Genomic DNA, 12,192 nt, shown 5'->3' on the forward strand with positions numbered 1-12,192 from the left:
ATCCCCGCTTTTGTTTAACTTCTACATATCGAAACAGGTCCCGGCTCATCCACCAATGAGCTATGTAATAAAACACACAACTATCTATTTGACATTGTTATCGACCAAATCATCGGCAACCTTATTTATAACATACACAAAACAAATGTCAACCATATTGGACATCCACGTCGATGGCATTACGCTACCGACTGTCTTACACCAAAAAATACTGGATGTGACGTTCGATCAGGAGCATGCATCCGCAACTGCAACTAAGATCCCCAAATCTGTATAATACAGTGAATGCTGACAAGAGCAGAGGGCAAAGCCGATGAGTGCGAGAAAACAGTTTCAAAGCGTTTTGCGCGCTTTATATGAATGGTGATTTTCTCTTATTTTGTCTCCAAAGCTCTAATCTGAGTATGTAATGTGCGGTTACACCCGAACTTAGACTTCCTTACTTGTTTCTTATGAAATTGTCACATATTTTGGGTTAAGGCACCAATAACCGATGCCAATTGATGTGGATAAATAATAAAAAAATAAAAAAAAAAAATTTTTTTATAATTTATTTAATAATTTGGGAAAAATTTAAACAACGTGACATCAGGTAAAAGATTAAAATATGCAAAAAGAAGGCAATTGGGAAAAACTTTACAACAACTAAGGCATGACGTAGCTGAATGCGTTTGGAACCATTTCAACTATCGTAGGAGTGCGGGTTCGACTCCTACTCCCGGGAGAAAAGGCTTTGAAGAGATTTACAAGGTATAATCGAAACAGCTGTCGCCTTGTCCGTCATGATGTCACGTTGTTTAAATTTTTCCCAAATGTTTAAATAAATTATAAAAAATTTGTTTAAGTTAAGCGGTTTTATTGAAAACAATACTTACATGAAATAATAATAATATTAAAAGCTAGAAAATAATTAGGTAGGTCCTAGGTACTAGTCATTACACTCCTCATCAATCTAGGGCGTTGATCAGACAATTAAATAAAAGCGTTGGGCGCGTGAAATTTCTAAAAATGTGATTCGTAGCATAACCTGATTAAGGTTCAGTTGGTCTTATATACGACTATCAACAGAAATTTGACGCGTCCAATGCTTTTATTTAATTGTCTGATCAACGCCCCAGATTGATGAGGAGTGTGATTACTAGTACCAAGGACCTACCTAATTAGCTTTTAGTATTATTATTATTTAATGTAAATATTGTTTTCAATAAAACCGCTTAACTTAAAAAATTTTGTTTAATGATTTTATTTTCAAGTTTTTAGTCTTTATTTAATTGCCTATTATTTCTCATTCTATTTAGTTCAGCTCATGATGTTTATTCTGTAGCTGAGCAGTTTTAGATCTCGACGCTTAACAAACCTCCGCCTATCAACAACTCGGCAATAACAAATCCGTGCGTCATGCGGATGCGCCCCTCGCGCCGGTCGGGCGGGCTTTGGAGGGTTTAATCCGTTGGGTATTATTATTATTATTATTTAGTGACTCATTATTACATGGACTCTTTCCAGACAATTTGTTACAATCTAAGTCCTCATTACATAATCCTTCCAAAGACTTTACTCGACTCTGCGCCACGTATGCTTGTCCCTCCTCCAACACCAAAATATTTTGATGTCACTTCTACCGGATTATATGTAATATTTGTTCCAAATATGGACCAAATCGCACCACAAATACGATTTTTGTGAATATCTTGATCCTTTCCCCACCTAGTGGCTATTTTTTTTTTTTTTTTTGATAGGTCGCCTTCTATTCTTGTATGTATTATGCGTTCCAATAAGGCCACAATTGCTAAGGTTATTTTTCAATCTATAATTTTATACGGGTGCCCAGTTTTGGGGTAAATGTGCAAAACGCACATTGAAAACATACAAGTTAAACAAAATAAGTTGTTGAAAATGATGTTTGATTTGCCGTGGCATTTTTCAACTACAAAGTTGCACACACAAAACAAAATCAGTCTCGTTTAGGACCGTATTGATTTTTTCATAGGTCGCCTTCTATTCTTGTATGCATTATGTGTTCCAAATATGAGCCAAATCGGACCACAAATTCGATGTTTGTGAATATCTTGATCCTTGCGCCACCTAGCGGCAATTTTTTCATAGGTCGTCTTCTATTCTTGTATGTATTATGTGTTCCAAATATGAGCCAAATCGGACCACAAACTCGATTTTTATGAATATCTTGATCCTTGCGCCACCTAGCGGCTATTTTTTTCATAGGTCGCCTTCTATTCTTGTATGTATTATATGTTCCAAATATGAGCCAAATCGGACCACAAATTCGATGTTTGTGAATATCTTGGTCCTTGCGCCACCTAGCGGCTATTTTTTTTTCATAGGTCGCCTTCTATTCTTGTATGTATTATACGTTCCAAATACGAGCCAAATCGGACCACAAATTCGATTTTTGTGAATATCTCGATCATTGCACCACCTAGCACCGATTTTTTTCATTGGTCGCTTTCTATACTTGTATGTATTATGTAAACTCGATGTTTGTGAATATATTGATCCTTGCGCCACCTAGCGGCTATTTTTTTCATAGGTCGCCTTCTATTCTTGTATGTATTATGTGTTCCAAATATGAACCAAATCGGACCACAAACTCTGTTTTAATGAATATCTTGATCCTTGCGCCACCTAGCGGCTATTTTTTTACCATAGGTCGCCTTCTATACTTGTATGTATTATACGTTCCAAATATGAGCCAAATCGGACCACAAATTCGATTTTTGTGAATATCTCGATCATTGCACCACCTAGCACCGATTTTTTTCATTGGTCGCTTTCTATACTTGTATGTATTATGTGTTCCAAATCGGGCCACAAATACGATTTTTGTGGATATCTCGATCATAACGCCACCTAGCGGCGAAATTTTTTTCATAGGTCGCTTTCTATTCTTGTGTGTATTATAAGTTCCAAATATGAGCCAAATCGGACTACAAATACGATTTTTGTGAATATCTCGATCCTTGCGCCACCTAGCGACGATTTTTTTCGTATTGTAACAAATTTGGAACAATTCCGCTTATTCCAAATCTTCTGCTAACGTTCGAATCACTAAACTGTTTAATAAATAACTCCACTATTCAATAATGCAAAATGGCCTTTATTAAAGTACTTCACAATAACACTTATACTTCGCAACTGATAGCTTGCTTAAATTAAACTGATTACTGATTGCTCAGCTGGCGCTCTTTTATACTCTGTGCTATGTACCTCGCATTCTTCTAGGCGTTTCTATTTCTAGAATCTACTACTTATTTATCAGTTATAAATTTATCAGCACTACAGATGCACGCCTATAGCCTCTGATATGCGCGCATATATGTGAGTGAGACTTGCACAAATTATTGCCTACTTTTGGGAGTATCTCAGATATATGCATGTGTTTGCGCGTTGCTCTCAACTGCTTGTATGTACATTTGGGTAGACATAATGGTTGATTTGTTGATGTGCATACAATTTACTGCTTAGTATAGGCTTAGAGATGTGAGTATCTCTTAGTGTTACTAATATTCGTCACACTGCCCTCCACCTAAGTCTGATCATCCCAATCAGACAAATCTCTCGATCTCAACGCTGCCAGCAGCTCCAAATGAACCACCCTTCTATTTCGTGGTTTCCTAATTGTTTGTATACGGTAGATGGTATCACTGGTCTTCTTCACAACTTTGTACGGGCCTTCCCAACTGCGCCGAAATTTGGATAGAACACCTTTCCGCTGATGAAGGTTGTATAACAATACCAAATCTACCTCCAAGGAACCTTCCGAATTTTTGTTCTCGTCGTACCTGTGTTTCATCGTGCTACTCATTACCCTGGTTTGTTCCCTCACACTCAGTTATTTGGTCAAAGAACTACTTCGTAGAGCTTGCGCTTGACGAATTGGCTTTGCATAATCAGTATCGTTCCGACGCTTCACAACAGTAGTGTTTCCTGGCTTGAAACCACCATTGCATTCTTTCTGCGAAATTCTTTCCTTCGTTTTAGTGCGTCCGTTTGGGTTTGTCAATGCCAGTGTTTCTCTCACAGGTATCTTTGATTTTAGTTTGTTTGGCTCATTCATTCCATCAACCTTTACCTTTGACATTCGTGGTCTTTGTCGACTCTTCTCCGCCAGTACTCGATTACTGCTGAACCCTTTTTCCAAACTGATGTTATGTGGCACATCCTGGTTCTCATAACGCATAACACTTCTCTGAATATCGATCTTCATGTCACGGTCAACTAAGAATTCCACTGATTGCTCAGCTGGCGTTCTTTTGTGCTGTGTCACTCGCATACTTCTAGGCGTTTCTATATCTAGAATCTACTACTTATTTATCAGCTATAAACTTATCAGCTATAACTACAGATGCACCCCTATAGCCTCTCATATGCGCGTGTATATGTGAGTGATACTTGCACAAATTATTGCCTACTTTTTGGAGTATCTCAGATATATGCATGTGTTTGTGCGATGCTCTCAGCTGTTTGTATGGACATATGGGTAGGCATAATGATTGATTTGTTGATGTGCATACAAGTCACTGCTTAGTATCGGCTTAGAGATGTGAGTATCATTTACTTACTTACTTACTTAATTGGCGCTTAACCGTCTAAGCGGTGAGTATCACTTAGTGTTACTAATATTCGGCACATTATTATTGCATTGTCATCGGGTTCTGAACTATATTCAAGGTTTCAAGCTTGTAGCTTATCGGCAAGTTACTTAAATTTTAATTACAAAATTCGTTTACAACGGCCGGCCGTGCAGCCTGTCAAGTCAACCTAAATAAAACTGTTTAAAAAGCACAAAGTGATATCTACAAAAATGCGTCGGACCTTTGCCGGGGAACCTTCTTGAAGATAAATATCCTGAACTCGTAGAAGAGGAAAGCAAATCTAGGGAGACGTCGGTCACTCTAGAACAAATTCGATATGGCTACTGTAACAGGTTAAACTATTCAACCTATCTACAATCAACCCCGACATGCATAATGTAGGTCCTGCTTGCAAGATTCACCACATGACACCAACCATTTTTTCCTTGTTATGTGGAAACAACGCCTCTAACTTTAGTCCACCCCTGTTAAGCTGCAAGTTTCCTTGAACCCCCGTTAGAACATATTGATGACAATTTGTGAGTGGTCGCACCTAGTGAATGGGGCGAAGAGCCGCTACAACAACGAGAAGGGTGGATCCTAGAAAATTTCTAGTATTTACCAAAACACAATGACCTCATTCAGTTTATGTGAGGTCCTTACGGACCGGCCAGTTGGACTTAACTTATTCAAAAAACTTTTTCAAATTAGGAACGAGGTCCTTTTTAGAAGAAGGCACTTTCTCAGCTCTGCTAAGTTTTTCAGATCCGGGTATCTTTATAGAGCCGGGGTACTGTTTTTAGGCGGCTATATTTTCATTTTTTCGGATTTCGGTACTCACTAATCGGTGAATGTCAACAGTGGAATGTATTTCCTTTTGCCGGCAGGATAGCGCTCGCGCATTTCTTATTATTCGACAGTACTTTATCGCCAAAGGCGATGGATATTTTATCTTTGTTCTTAGTCGGGTTTGAAAGGGACCACACCGGCAGAGACTACAATTCTTTAAATGCTCCTCCCATTTCACACGATTGTGTTTATCCACAAGCTGTTGGATGAGTTGGGATATGTCCGTTATTAGGGGTTCGTCAGAGTCGTCCTCTCTTACAAAGTCACGCTCTCTCTCTAAAGTTGCTGCCTCCGCTGGAAAGTACAGCCGCAATAAAACGAGCCGACGCCGATTCAATGAACTTACGGAAAGCACGCTTCCCTTAAAGGCATCAGTCGGGATTGGAAGGGCAGCAAAGCGATTGTCAGTATATTTTTTATAGTCTTCCAACTTTTCTTTTTCTATGTTTACGAAAGTGGGTTTTGCAGTGGTGATGAATTCGGCTGATCGCTCGAGCGAAAGAAGTAGGGGTCGGATGCCAAAATTACCATCAGCTGCCAGTTGACGCAGTTAACAAGTCCTGGGCTCACGATGAAGATGTCTGACGAACAGCTACCTATCATACGGTTTGGGGCGTCCCCCGTTTATCGTGCAGAGTGTTCTTCTATTTGATCCACCAGCATCTCATCCATTCTGTCTGCCTGTAGCATAGAATGTCACAGATCGACAGATGTTCATTGAAATCGCCTAGTATAATGCGATTTTCACCTGTGAGTAGTGGGCTGATATCACGTCAGTATCTACTGGGGCAGCAGATGACAGGAGGGATGTAAATGTTGATAATTTCTAAATTTGTGTCGCCTGACTGGACATATAGGTCTTAACGTTCCAGGACACTGTTGTGAATAGATTATATTGCACTGATTTGCAGGTGGTACATGCTTGTCCGTCTCCATTTCCGCTCTTACCACTTTGTTATCATTGCTGCTAGTTGAACTTCATTACACGCAATTGCAATGTGAAAGATTTGCAATATTAGTGAGGAGTAGGGATGGTTAACTTATAAAACAACAACAACAACAACAAAAGACGTGGTTGGTACCGCAATTCTTAATGCGTTGATAGCGCAATTTCAATTCACCGCCAAAACGTTTCCTGCTTGAATACGGGAGGTAAGACTCTGTACACCTCTCGTTATCAATATCCTGCGTGCCTTCACGTAAAGTGGCAGTTTTACCTCCAAACATTTTTTAGAGATAAAATGAACAAGATGGGACGGCCGGGTGGTTCTATTTGGTCAAACAAAATGTTCCCCTGAAAGTGTGGCTAGTATTAGAAAAGTTACTACCAGAGCCGCCCGGATTCATACCCGGCAAAATCACTCCTCACGTTAATAATACTATCTCTAACCCAAGGCACCTCGTAAGTTTGAAACCAAATGTCACACAAGACGTCCGGAAGTTAAAAATAAAACGGAAGTTAGGGCAACTTTATTTAGAGTTTTGAATTTAATTTTTGGTTCCAAAAGTAGATAAAAGTCGAAACTTGGCGAAAACAAGCTTTAGCCACCCATCTTTCAAACATAAATTCATGCAATAGAAATTTGCAGTAGACAATACCTACAAAGATGTTTGTCCACTGAGCGCATGTTATACAACAACCTCTAAGCTGTTAGTTGAATACTATGGACTACACAAGGATCTGAGAGCCAAAATCAATCTTTTGTTAAGATATACGACCGCCATTAAGACAAAAAACTGAATAGAATACCTTGCCAGGTTATTCGTGGGCTGATCAAAGCACGCATAAGAACCCATGAATATTTGCGAAACTAGACAGCTCAGGCAAAATTGGATCATCAGCCCATGGTTTGTAAAGTTAGGTTAAGTAGGCGGAACTGGAACAGCATGGAAGTCCGTTGTGATCCGTCATATAATAGCGAACACGCAAATTGTAACATCCCGCCCGACTCTGTTGCTATATATATTACGCACGTTAATCGATTGAGCTGAGTCTCCATTGCTCCGAGCTCTCTTATTAGTGGAGGTACTCCCCTCCTTGAACCACTGCCGCTTCCTGGCCACATTATCCTCCAAACCATTGTGTGACCATCACTACCCACAATGTTCCTGGCCTATCCAAACGTCCAGGGATGCTTTCTAAAAATCTCAGGATCCTTTACACCAAAATGCTCCAGGCTCTTCAAGCATCGATTAATGAAGCCTTTTTGCGTAGTATCGATCGCTTAATTCTTCTGTTTCGAAGCACAGTTTCGGACTTCTGTATACACAAAGCTACCTCGACGAATGTTACGATTCCTTACGCAATCCCTACTCCTCCAGTAAGGCAGCCCATAATAATTCTTGACTTGTTCTTCGGATTTACCGAACACTCTCCTCTGCACCATTACCAAGCTTCTCAGCTTCACCGAATGTGGGCCAGAAATTAGTATTAATTTCCATTGCCTTGCTTTGCTCGATCTACCCACGCCTATACCAACAGAGTTTGGATTCATATCCCTACGTTAATCCGTATGGTCACTACTTCTTTTCCGTCTAACAGGAACCGGCAGAAGCGTTCCTTTCGTGCCTTTCCTCGATTGACTAGTGGTGAATTTTGTTATACCAATGCTCTCGGAGACTTCCACACGTCACTTAGTTTTTCCTGTCCTAGTCGACGTCAGCCCTTGTCTCACCCTTTTTTGTTATTCTCTGTTGTTGTTTTTGTTCATGTCAAGAAGTTGTCCTTCAGGTCGGCTATCCCGCATGGATGTGCAGTCGCTTACCAACAGTCGTGTAGGAGTCCCAACTGCATCACAGGTATGAAATAAGGTTGCCGGTCATTATGATTACATCTAACCCCAAAATGTTATGGTGGAAGAACATCACTGCTACCGTCCCAGAAGTTCTTTAACTAAAATTAAAAAGATCATAAATTTGGCACACTTATACAATGTCCTCCCACCTAACATCAATGAGGGCTTTATTCAGGCACCTCTTCTGGGTGCTGCAACATAGCTTGGAAACACGTTGTGTACCCAAACCAAGGATATTAACCCCCTAGTGTAGAGGAATGCAATCCTGTCTTAAGATACCACCACCAAGAAAGAGCGAAGAACCCATTAACCCAGCGGGTTAGGGGGCTTAGAATATACCCGCGGTGGGTATGCCTATCGTAAGAGGCGACTTAAATACCAAATTGATTCAAGGGGTTGTGTAGCACAACCCTCTCAAGGGGTTGCCAACCCTATTGTCAACCCACCTACCCCTGGCGAATCCTGTTACATTAACAAGCGAGGCTCTGATGACTCCAAACTCCTGATGGATCTAGGCAGTGGGAGGGCGGGATGGCCTAGAAGGTTGCATGTAGTGATACCAAATCGTTCCCGATATCATCAGGGTAGTACCTTATGGTGCTTGTTCACGGAACGTACCGGATCTGCATCCGGCAAAGGATCACCAACATCGATCCCACTCCCCAAGGCCTTCGGAGAGTATCCTTATCGCTACAACAACAACAACAACAACAACCCATGAACTTTGACTGTTGCAACAGCTAACAGAAAACTGGATATCAGCGAAGTAACGCAACGCAAAGCCGAATTTCACAATTTATGTATTCATATGTGCACACATTTCAGATCAATGGGTAGAGCTGAGTAATAGTTGACTGACAAACAACCCGGTTAATAACGGCAACAGCCGCAAGCCATATTTGCAGCATACATACATGAATGAAGGTTCACATTTACAGATGCGTACGCCAAAAATTTACATCAACCAAATGAATGAATGAAAGAAACATGACATAGGCAATAAATGTAACAACGGCAACATGTGGTCTCGGTTAAACAAGATTACAACATGACATAAGTAAATTATTTGTTATGCTGTAAGTAAATAAGAAGATGTGCAGAAATGGTTTACTTAAACCACATACAATTTCCACACTTTTCCAAAGTTACAAACATGACATGTTTTCTCGCACTTATATTACTAAACATACGCTTGCTTGCTTTCATGAAAATAAAAATTTATATATGTATGTATATTTGTGTGTATAGCATATTATTATGTATTGCATATTTTATATGGCAATATAAATGTAAAAAAGTTTTTGGAAGAAAACAGCAGTTATCGGGAGTAGCTGGCAATTTAACTGTTGCCTATGGCAATTTCCGTCATTTACTTCTTAACATATGCAGATGGTGATACAAATTTGCTTAATATGGCTGTGGTGTGCATGTGTGTGTGGTAACACTCACATATTCATATGTAAATTAACGTATTACACTATAACAGCAACATATTGCCATCAATAAAGTTGAGTGACTTTTATATTATTTACACCTCATAAATTATTACACGTTTACAGGGTGAGCCAATGCTGCAGGGTGGCAGTATAAAATAGCATAACATAGCATAACATAACATAGAATAACATAAGACGGCATAGCATAACATAACATAAAATAACATAACATAACTGCAGGACGAACGGTAGAAAAAAGCGTAACATTACATAGAATAACATAACACGGCATAGCATAACATAACATAATATAACATAACATAGATAATATAACATAACACATCATATCTCAGCACACCACAACACATGTTACATCACATAACATAATATAACATAGCATAACTGGGGGACAACATTCGGCAGGCAGTTTTAGATGCCCACAACGGGAAGGAAGCAGCCAGATTGCCCTATGAGATTGTTGCAACTCAATTTAAACCCATGTAAAGCGGCCCAAGAACTCTTATCCCAAACAATGTTCGAAGGAGAATTTCACATAGCGGTACTCTCTCATACAGAAATAAGCAGGAGCAAGGCTGGCTCAGGGAATCGGCAGGGAAAGCCTCAATTTGGATACCAGGAAGACTTCTTCCGCAGGAAAAGATGGCACCGACAGTGGCAGGAGTCGCGTGGGAAAAAATCAAAGGAATATACATTTTTAGTTGCTATGCATCTCCGAGCATGACTAGCACAGAGTTTGAGAATATGATTATTGGGATGACCATAGAAGCACAGGGTAAACACCCGCTTATAATATGTGGAGACTTCAATGCATGGTCAACTGTATGGGGTAGTAGTAGAACTACCGATAGAGGTAGAGTTCTTCTCGAAAGCCTTGCACCCCTGAGGCTAGAACTTCTAAATGAGGCAGGGAAATATACATTCGACACTGACAATAGACGCTCCATTATAGATCTCACATTTGCTAGTACCGAAAATGTCCATCAGTAACGTCTATACCACAGCGACCGCAAAGCGATTAGCTTAGAGATAGTGGAAACTGCACCAAGGAACGCCTCCAACCAACTGCAAAGAAGAAGATGGAAACAACACCTTTTTGAACCAGAAGTATTTGATGTTGTATGGAGCGATGCCGTAATACGAAGGACAAATGCGGAAGATATTTCGATTCAAATATCTAAGTCATTAGGTATGGCGTGTGATGCTGCCATGCCCAGAAGTCGCGCAAAAGTAAATCGTACTCCGGTATATTGGTAAAACGAGGAGATAGCGGAGGAGCGTAGAAAATGCCACAAGGCACGGCGAAGGGCACAGAGGGCACGCTCATCGCCGCGATATGAAGAGCTACACAATACCTACATAGCCCAAAGAAAGACGCTTAAAAATACTATAAAAAAGAGCAAGAGAGCCTGCTTCAAGAAACTGATGGATAGTGCTGATCTTGGTCCTTGGGAATTGGCTTACAGAACGGTGATGGCGAAAATTAAAGGACGGAAATCAGAGCAGCCTACATGCGCGATACTAATAAGAAGAATTGTAGAAACTCTTTTTCCGACACAAGATTACCGGACCTATCAAAGTGAGGTTCTCGAAGGAATGGAAATCCCAGAAATAAAAGAGCAGGATGTACTAGATGCAACACAAAAAAGAGTTGTGTACAGTAAGTCTCCAGGACCTGATGGAGTGCCAAATATAGCTCCTAAATCAGCGATAAGGTCTAGAACATCGGTATTTACGGATCTCTTCAACACCTGTTTCTAAGAAGGCGTCTTTCCCCGCTGATGGAAACATCAAAGACTGGTTCTTTTGCTGAAACCTGGTAAGATGCCCTATCAGCCATCTTCGTTCAGGACAATTTGTATGTTGGATTCAATAGGAAGGATTCTAGAACGTATTATTAGTGAGCATCTGCAGCAGACGGCCACCGTTGTGTGATGGTAGCGTGCTCCGCCTACCACACCTTATGCCCTGGGTTCGCACCCCGGGCAAAGCAACATCAAAATTTTATAAATAAAGTATTTCAATTAGAAGAAAATTTTTCTAAGCGGGGTCGCCCCTCGGCAGTGTTTGGCAAGCGCTCCGGGTATATTTCTGCCCTGAAAAGCTCTCACTGAAAACTTATCTGCCTTGCAGATGCCGTTCGGAGTCGGCATAAAACATGTAGGTCCCGTCCGACCGATTTGTAGGGAAAATCAATAGGAGCGCGACGCAAATTGGAAGAGAAGCTCGGCCTTAGATCTCTTCGGAGGTTATCGCGCCTTACATTTGATATTATTTTTTTTTATTTTATCGGCAGCAGACCCTGGAAAGCCCAGGTGGCTTGTCAAATAGTCAGTTTGGATTTCGAAATAGAGAAGCTGGAAGGATTTGGGGAATTAAGAAACTCAGTTAAATAACACTGAACATTATGAGTTTCTTTCTTAACTGTATCGCAACTTAGATACACTCTACTCTCACCTCAAAATAAATTAGGTACAATAGACTCATTAAAACTGAAGCAAT

Source organism: Eurosta solidaginis, chromosome 1, assembly GCF_040869045.1.
Source record: "Eurosta solidaginis isolate ZX-2024a chromosome 1, ASM4086904v1, whole genome shotgun sequence".
In the NCBI taxonomy this organism is placed as follows: domain Eukaryota; kingdom Metazoa; phylum Arthropoda; class Insecta; order Diptera; family Tephritidae; genus Eurosta; species Eurosta solidaginis.